We start from the raw sequence: 10,092 nt of genomic DNA, 5'->3' as shown, positions 1-10,092 counted from the left end.
TTTTGATAATAGCCATTCTAACAGGTGTGAGGTGATAATTCATTGTAGTTTTGATTTGCATTTTCCCAATGATTAGTGATGTTGAGCACCTTTTCATACATCTGTTGGCCATTTGTATATCTTAATTTGGGAAATGTCTATCAAGTCCTTAGCTTGTTTTTTAAACAGATTGATTTCTTCATTTTGTTTTTCTTTTTGTTTTTTTTTTCTTTGCTCGTGAGATGTTCGAATTGTTTATGTATTTTTTATTTTAACCCCTTATCAGATATATCATTTGCCAATATTTTATCTTATTCTATAGGCTTATCTTTCCACTCTGTTTATTGTTTCCTTTGTTGCACAAAAACTTTTTAGTTCAATGCAGTCCCACTTGTCTCTTCGTTTTTGTTTGTTCATTTGTTTTTGCCTCTGATTGTGTTGTCGTATTCAAAAAATCATTGTCAAGGCTAATGTCAAGGGGCTTTTTTCCTGTTTTTTTCCTAGTAACCTAATGGATTCTGTTCTTACATTTAAATCTTTAATCCATCTTGAATTGATTTATTTTTATATATGGTGTGAGATAAAAGTCCAATTTCATTCTTCTGCATATGGATATCCAGTTTTCCAACACCATTTATTGAAGGGATTGTCTTTCTGCTATTGTGTTTTCTTGACACCCCTGTAAAATTTCAGTTGATTATAGTTGTCTGGAAATAATTCTGGCCTCTCTATTCTTTTACACTGTTCTTATGCTGGTATCACACTGTTTTGATTACTATAGCTTGGTTATATATTTTGCTTTGTTCTTTTGATCAAGATTGCATTTGGGGTCTTTTGTGGTTCCGTATGAATTTTAGATTTTTTTTTTTTTCTGTAGAGAATACCACTGAGATTTTGCATTTATCTGTAGATCCCACAGTGGTTCTTAACAAAACCTTTTTGAAGCACAGATCCCTTTGAGTATTTGATGACTTTATGGATCCTTACCTTGAGGGGAAAAAACATGTACATACTTGGAGATTCTACATATATAATTCTACATATATAATTCTTGTAGTTTTGCAGACTCCCCAAAGTACATTCACCCAATGACGAGGCTAAGAATCTGCTGTAAGAGTTCCCCAGGCAGTCTATAAACATCAGTTTATGTCAGTAAAATCCATTGCTCTGAGCTATTCACATAGGGAAGGTGGGAAGCAGTAAGGCACTCAAGTAGCTCCAAATGAAGATAGGGCCACATTTCACATATCAGACATAAAACCAAAAACTGCAATCAACACAAGAACTTGATTTAATGATCTGAGAGTGTAGTTCTATTAAAAGTGGTCCCATATAACCATTCTCAGGGAAAAGAAATGTAAGAGCAAATAGTCGATGCTTACCAGACTTCTCCAAAAAAAGACTCTGAGCACGTGTGCTTTTATTTACACGTGCATTCATGTTTATGGAAGTACATGCTGCCATAATGCCACTAGTACTTGCCTTTCCTCTTTGGAGATAAAAATGTAGGTATAATTGTGATGGTAGATGGTAGTAGACACAACACCTGTCTGTTATTATAGAAAAAAAATCTGACGCAGAACTCAGAAAGCCAGGATTCAAATCCTGATTGCTATTAAACCTGTGATCTTAAGCAAGTCATGTTACTTCCCTTGGCCTAAGTTTATTAACCTGTTAAACTTGTGTGATTGCAATGTGACTTTCACACCTCAAAGACTGTTCTGACTAGAAAAACAACTGATGAAAAATATTTTGGAAAAAGTACATAGAAATTTGCACAAAAGCGCTATATATTTTGATCATTTTTAAAAACACCACCAAAGCTGTTGGGAAACTTCAATTCTTACCATTGACTTATTTTACTATTATTATTCTTACAGTTACTATCAGCCATAATATTTCAGCAGGTAATTGCTTTACTTGTTTTGATCTTGAAGTTTCTCTTTTTGGAAACTAGAGTACTAGATGGACCTTCTCTTACATATATATAGAGCAGTGAACTCGTTAGAAGAAGATTCTATGTTTTTAGTCTCAAGAGTTTGCTTTATCGATGAAGTCCTAAAAAGCTTTCTGAGTAGGTTAAACTAATTTAGAAAGAGTCTGAAGATAATGTTGAATGTATAATTCACTGTGATTAATACAGAATCTTTAACCATAGAAAAGTTCTTCTTGATTGCTAACAGAGTTTCAAACTTCAAATGCAAGGTTATCACTTTTTCTTAGGGGAAAAAAAAAAAAGGTAGCAGAGAAGTACTTTTGCTCCAAATTGCTTTTACACTAATGGACAAATAAGTTTTACATTGTTCTATTTTCATGGTTTTTTATTGGGTCTTATTGAATGTAGAAAACTCTAATCATGTTACCGTTATCTAATAAGAGACTTTTAAAAGGTAATGACTGTCACAAAGCCTGTTTCTCCAATTCAGAGTCTTCCCTGATAATTTATCTAGTTGGACTCTCTGTAATTATTTGGCATTTATATTCTCTTCTCAAAGTACTCATATTGCTTTTGCATCAATTGCCAGAATTCTTCAGAGCAGAATAAGTTGGACCTTTATTTCCTTCTGCTGCCTCTCTGGTAATTGTTTGAAGAGTACTGTGAAGACATTTTTAATTCCTCTCACTTTGAGGCAAGCTTTTATAAAGACAGTCATAATGCAGAAAGCAGAGACCTGTGCTGCAAATGACATTGTTTCATAAAAATGTCAGTGATTATTAATTCATAGAAGATTTGTTAGGCAAGTGGAAAGAACTGATAAGCCTCATTTCCTTGACCATATCCATTTTTTACCCTGGAATATAAATTTTGCTAATCACTACTTAAAACTGCATTTATCTTTTACCCAGCCAGAACAGTGTTCATTTTAATTAGTTCAAGTTTGTGGGATATAAAAATGTTTTCCTGTTTATCAAGATGTCACTAGAATAATACTGTCCAGAGTCCTAGGCATTCCTAAGAAAGTGAGGTTCTCCATAACAAATTAAAGAGCACTTCGGGCACTTTCCTAAATATATGTAACTAAGGAGTTCAAAAATTTATAATCTCAAGGAAAATAACTTATTTTTAAACCTCTTATCCCTGAAAATTCAATAATGCTAAGAAATAATTACATTAACCTACATTACACTTTAAATTTGCTCAACTAAACCTTCAAGAACACAGAGTACTATTTTAAAACAGTACAACACTAACCCCAAAGACTATTAAACTGCAAGTAATGTTTCTTTCCAGTACTAAATTCTGACAACTTGCTTTCAAATGCTGGGAATATACTCTGAGGCCCCTCTGTGCATCCAAAGGTCAAGCAACTGACATTTCAATATCAGCAACATAACTTCAGAAAGATAAACACAGTGAGTTGCTTGTCCAATCTTGACAAGTAATATGACTCGTGCAATGTGAGCCATCCCAAGTGAAAACAACAGATGTTAGTATCTGCTTTGGGTAAGAGATCTTGGCAGGTCATAGCCAGAATCAGAATGAGCATCTTGAACTCCCTTAAAAAACAAACAAACAAATAAACAAAAACTATCAGGCCGAGAAGATCTAAATCCAGAAATTACCTCTACCTTCACAATTTATGTCGCAAACTTTGAAAATGGACAGAATTAAATGTCAGTCTTCGGAATCATTTTTCTGGTCCCCAGGTATTTTTGTGCTAATCAATTTTGCAATTGAGTTTTACGTAGATTTGAACCAAAAACAGAGAAGAATTTTTAATGAAAGCTTTAAGAGAGTTTACATTTTACTTAATAATAAAACTTGTTGGATAAAGAATGCTTTTAATATATCATTCTCTTGCTGAAAAACACATAAGACCCCAAGTCTGTGCCTATCCTATTCAAGTTGAAACTTTCCTTCAGTATTGTTTTCTACCATTCTCCCCTATTATTATGGGACTTACTTTCTTCTGAAGTTCTTGCTACCAGGATTGTGCTTCTTCTGCCCCTTGGTCTTCTCAATCCTAGCAACCATCAAAATCCCAATTCAAGTCCTACTTTGTCCATAAATTCTTCTCCTACTGCTTAGCCCACAACACTCTCTTGTGTGATTGCTTCACATTTACTGCGATTCTCATGTAAGCTCTTTTCTAATTGTCCAATGTAGTTAGGTTTGTCAAACAATTGGAATGTAAACACTGTGAGGGTAAGGACCAGGTCTTTTTGGCTTTCTTTTTCTTCAGATTCCAGGCTAGTGTGAAGAGTAAGTACACATATTCATGTAAATGCGTATGAATAAGAATATGATGGTATCTGAAGCACTGGATTAAGAGATATTTTTTTGAGGCCGGGCCTTCCGTTTACTTTGGGGTTTCATTTCTTTTCATTAATTAATAGAACAGACTCAGATTTAGGTTTAGATCATGAGAGCTACTCCGGATACTCTCTAAATGGGATTGGTGTGTGATTTTCTTATAGAATTATTGCAAACTTTCAATAATGTATCACCATAGACCCACACAAATCAGTCTTTTGGGTTCATAAAAGTTCTACTTTGGTATCAATCTCTTTCTCTTTTCTGAAAAATCAAATGTGCCAGTCTTTGTATTGCAAGACCGAGTTGAGACTGATGTGTAAAAATATCTTTTTAATTATTGGAGAATTCTTTTTGAAGAATGAGTTTTACATTGTTGAGATGTCTACATTTTATTTCGAATTGTCTTCTGGTGTACCTGTAATCCAAAGATCATAACAGGAAGAAAGAAGAATTGGATTACATTTAGTTTTATTTTCCTATTAACTCACTAAACTAAAATTTTCACATAGTAGAAAAGTGAACCAGTTTTGTTCAAATCCAGAGGTCTCTGACATTATCATCTGCTAAAGGAAGTCAACTAGATAAAATCGATCACCATGCTTACAAGAGGAGAAGAGCTGATAATTCATATGCATTGGATTGGTTAGAAATGTAAAGGAAAACTAGAAAGAAAGATCAAGGATAAAAGGAAAAAAAGAGATAAGAGCCAAGAATAACACATGACATGAACTAGAAATTAGCTCTAAGTGACGCAAATATGTAGCTCCACATGGAAGTTTGCATCTCTTCAGCTCATATAGAATAAGATCAGCTGTAAAGTTCAAATTTTCTCAGATTGTTTCAAAAATTTGATTTTTTTGGAAGTATTAATATGTGCCTGGCACTGTTCTAAATCCTAATATATCAACGAATGAAAGTCTCCATCCTCATGGTGTTTCTATTCTAGTGAATGATCAGAATCTAAATATCAGACAACATAGTAGCATGTATTAATTGAGCAATTACTAAGTGCTAGGTGCTTTGTATATCATTTCTGATTTCATCATCAAAATAAAACTAAGAGGTAGAAATACCACTGTTTCTATTTTATAGATGTAAAATTGACATTAAGAGAAAGATAAATAACTTCTACAAGTGTCATACACTAAATAAGAAGTAGGGCTTGGATATGAACCCACATTCCCCTGGCTGCTAAGCAGGATAGCTCAAACAGGCTTTAAACATCAGAGTGCGAACTTAAGTGGCCAAGAATATATTTCACTTCATACATGTTATGTGTTATAATGAAAAGTCCAAACTTGGAAAGATCTGAGTTTTGATATATTAAATTAATTTCGTATCATGGGTTTTAATTTACATCAAGATAGAAAATGGCAGTGTATTTGTTTTCAAGTTAAAACCAGTTAAAAGTTTTAACATGAAAACAAATACACTGCCATGAAAACAAAAACTACTGCACCTTATGTAGCCTCCTGCAGTGTTGCTAATCTTCTATAAGGACATTTTGCCTGCCTACAAATTATAATTCAAAACATTTCTAGAAATCTTCAAATAAAAAATATTCTAGTGATCGAAAAAGACAGTTCAGTACTTTCTTTTCTCTGAGCTCTCTTTGTCTTCTCTCATGTTGGTTTTCACCTATCAGCTTTCAGAGGCATCTGAGCCTTAGGCCAGGATCCCATGGGCTATGGCAAGTGGAGCTCCTGACAATGCTGGGGCCCACCACCCAGCAGGAGGCTGACGGCTGTGGACACCATCATTTCAGAAGTTTCCAGAAATACATTCTGTTCTCCAGAATGCTGGGATTCCTTTACATGAACAAGTGTTTAGCTGCTTCAGAAGTGTTCATGAGAATTTTGCAAGGGGTTGGGGGAGGTCAAACCTCAAGGTCTTTTAACTCACGGCTCTTGGGACTCACTTATAGTTTCTAGAAACCCTGTAGGGAAATGAAAGATAGAGTAATCTAGACAATAAGACCTGCTGTGAACCTGCAGTGTACAGATTATTATACTACAGCATAAGCAAAACAATGTACATTGTCTCTGCCCCTGAGGAGTTTATAATCTAAATGAGGAAGGAAAAATATTTTGAAATACCCAACTCAGTCAGTAAGCCATACACCTAATTAGAGCTATGTAACCACTGGAGGAATGTGTAATAACTATGGTGTCCTCCCTCCCTGAAGGGCAATTTCTTCACAGAAGCTCATAATAATGTGATGGAAAGTATGGCTTCTGGAACAAGACCCTGACTCTGCAATTTTCTCATCATGTGATCTCAGCTGGGTCTAATAACCTCTTGCGCCGCTGTGTCCTTATATGTGAGATGGTAATAATAGTATTTCCCCCATAGCATTGTTGGGAGTATTAAATGAGTTAATATATAGAAAGTACTTACATTAAATGAATTAGCATACAGAAAGAGCTTGTGACAGCATTTGACTAGTAGTAGGAGCTATAGCGAATACTGCTTCTAGCTCATGTCACATTCTGTTTGTTCTTGACAGATCTGAAGATTGAGCAAGTCATTTCTTTATTCTAGTGGTAATAATAATAATTCTTCACTGGTACTGAACGCTTAAGGTGAAAATGGGTCATGTATCTCACTTAATTCTCACAACAATTTATGAAGTACAGACAATTTAAAACTTTATTTGAATATGAAGAAAACAAGGGTTAGAGAGTTTTAAATAAATTCTCAAAGCCTCAAATCCAGATATACTTGACTTTTCTGGAACCCATTTTCTATTATCACCTTTTGCTTCCTCTTCTCAACCAGGAAGGAATGCCAGGAGAATATTCTGGTGCTTGACATGAGACATGATCCTAAAAAAAAAAAAAAAAAGGTAAGTGGGTAGAGGAAAAAAATTGAGCAGCTCTCTAAATCTCATAGTTAAAAGCAACTAAAGTGCAGGTATAGCAGCAGAGTTTTGTTGCCCTTCAAGTTTCTTTAGGAATCTGAACCACTGTTGGAAGTCCACTCAGATTATGTTTCCCATTTCTAAATTTTCTTTCACTGTTGTTTCTGATGAGATGAAAGATGAATTAAAAAGGCAAAAAAAAAAAAAAACAGTTATTCAGGTTTTGATTGGAAAAATATAGTTTGATGGAGCTATCAGCAATCTGTTGAGGCAGGTAAGAGGAGGAAAAAGGATCTGTGACCTGGAGACAGACAGTCTGGGCTGCATTAGAGCAGCAGGTGGCTCTTTACTCTTGGTGACTGTGTCCTCCATGGTCATCCCAATCTAGTTTTAAAAGATCTAGATTGAGGAAAGAACTAGTGATGCTCCATTTTAGTCAATTTTGGGGGGCAGAATGAAAAAATAATAAGTTTATTAAAATTGTTGTGTATTATGCTATGAAAACTTCTACAGGGATGCTCAGATGGGCTTCAATTTGGAAAACTCTGCTGATGCATATTAAAATTCAATAATGAATAAACCTACCGATGGGTGTCCTCCTGAGTCATAATGTAATCAAGGAGGATTGGCTGAGTCTGGCTCTTATTTCTTTTCACTATTGAATATTTGCTCTCAGCATGCACCTATGCTGAGAACACAACAAATTATTGTATATGTGGCAGAGAAAACCAAGGGAATTTTGTCATAAGGGGAACAAGACTAATTAGAGTCAAATAGAAATGTGGCTTTGAAATTATTGAGTTTTCTAGAAGAGATCAACTCTAGATATCCATGGTCCTCCAAGCAAGCCAAGACTTTTTTGCAATAAAACATAGTTCATTAAAAACTGCTACCTCCATTCTCTACCAATAGGATCAGTCCCATGCTGGTCATAAATAATTCTAAAGGTAAATCTTAGAATGTAGGTAGGATCTATTACTATCTACATTCTTGGTGCCTCAGTGCTGGCTGCTGATCACCTAAGCTATTGATTCTTTAGTTAAGGCTTCTCTTTGTGATCCTGAAAATGCTGTTGCTTGAATGATAAGAATTCAGTGTGCTTTGTATCCTGTACCTTTCTGACTTGGCAAATTGCATTGTCTTAGCTGAGTTGGTTTGAAGCCAAATTTCACTTTCCTTATGTTCTTCACCTTCCCCAAGTGAAATCATTGTGTGGTCCCAATTTCTCACCCTTTTTTTCTGTGCACATTCTTTTCAATGTGATTTTGCAGTTCCTCTCTCCAAATGGTGGAGTCTATTCCTCCCTCCTTTGACTCAACTTGACTGCTCTTTTGACCTGTTTTTGTCAATAGAATTAGAAAAAGTAAATGTGTAGAATGCGAGCTCTAAGTCTAGTCCCAAGAGGCCACAGACACTTTGGCTTTCTCTATTGCTCCCTTGCCTTCACCATGGGAACAAGAGTAGGTTAGCCTAATGGAAGATGAGAGACCACATGGAGCAGAGCTCAGTGAGCTCAGTTGTCTCATCCAAGGTACTAGGGAGGGTCTACTCAAAATCAGCAGAGCTGCACAGCTGACCTGAAACTGACATGATTAAGTGCCACTGACTAACAGAACCACCTAGCCATCTTGATAACTCTTTGGGTAGGGATGCCCATCTGAGCATCCCTGTAGAAGTTTTTCATAGCATAATAAACAGATAGCTGTTTTAAGCCACTAAGTTTTGAGATGGTTTGTTGTATGGCAATATCTAATGTACAAACACCACTGCTTATCCTTAGTTCTGAACTCTGATGTGGCCCCAATATGGCCCTTGTTTGAATGTGAGCTAATATCTTCTACTCCTAGCACAGTACTTAACGTTCAGTAATTCTCATAACATAATTACTAAATAAATGATATCTTTAAACTTACATCAATGAACATTTAAATTGCTTTCAAATGTGCAATCAGATCTAAGTTTATAATCAGCATCCTCCTTTTTGGACCATGTCTCTTTTGTATTCTCAATTTGTTATCCTTTCTGTTTCTGTTTCATTTTCACTTAGAAATTAATAATAAATTTGAAGAATTAATACATTTTCTAAATTTCTTTGGTAGATAAATTAAAGTAGAAGAAACCACATGATCAGAAGAGCGAATAATCCAAAAGCAAATAAAACTGGAAGGTTTATGTTGATCTTATAAATTTGGTGAAGAAATTCTGAGTCGTAAAACAATCATTAAGGGTATTACATAATAACAAATCCTTATATTTTTATTTAAGTGTTTCAAATAGTTGCTACCTAACCTACCTTTTATACATTGTATCTTTTGATTTTCTTGAACGTCCTGCTCAAAAGCCTAGTCATTAAATGTAATGAAGTTTTTGTTGTTGTTATTATTTATGTTTTTTTGGTGACTGTGTCCTTCTACTTAGAAAAATTGAAGATAGAGCTCTACTATCTCCAATCTTCTAATACTTTCATATCTTCAGCCAAGGAACGATTTTTTTACAATTGTCAACAGTATCCATTTACAAAATAAGCATAGACATTGCTTTCTTGGGCATGGAATCTTTAGAAGAAAACACTCTACTACAAATATCAGGAATTTAGGACTGGACATACACCACAATTTATTTTTTATTTTTTATTTTTTTGCATTATTTCTCCTTTGGGACAAAATCCACCCATTTCCAATGTAAGCTTTATGCAGTAAGGCAGAGAATACCTTTGGACTATTTGCCCTTTCTCTGCATCTGAAGCACTAGACAGATATACTCTAAGGAGGTATTGAGGGTGTTGTTCTCTTGGTGTGGCTGAGGACTGACTGCTTGTTTCCCCTTTCTACAGAGATAAGTGAAATTACAATCAAAATGGGCAATTCGGATAGAGAAGAATAAAAAGAAAGTAGCCTATGTTGTTTCCTTAATTATCACATTAAGCTGCAGCCATTTAATAAGTTTTGGTGCTTGATTGCATTCCTTCTCTCTGGAGGTGTAAGAACATTTTCCG

Source organism: Pteropus vampyrus, unplaced genomic scaffold (assembly GCF_000151845.1).
Source record: "Pteropus vampyrus isolate Shadow unplaced genomic scaffold, Pvam_2.0 Scaffold4, whole genome shotgun sequence".
NCBI classification, from domain to species: domain Eukaryota; kingdom Metazoa; phylum Chordata; class Mammalia; order Chiroptera; family Pteropodidae; genus Pteropus; species Pteropus vampyrus.
Note: the sequence above shows the minus strand (reverse complement) of the source record.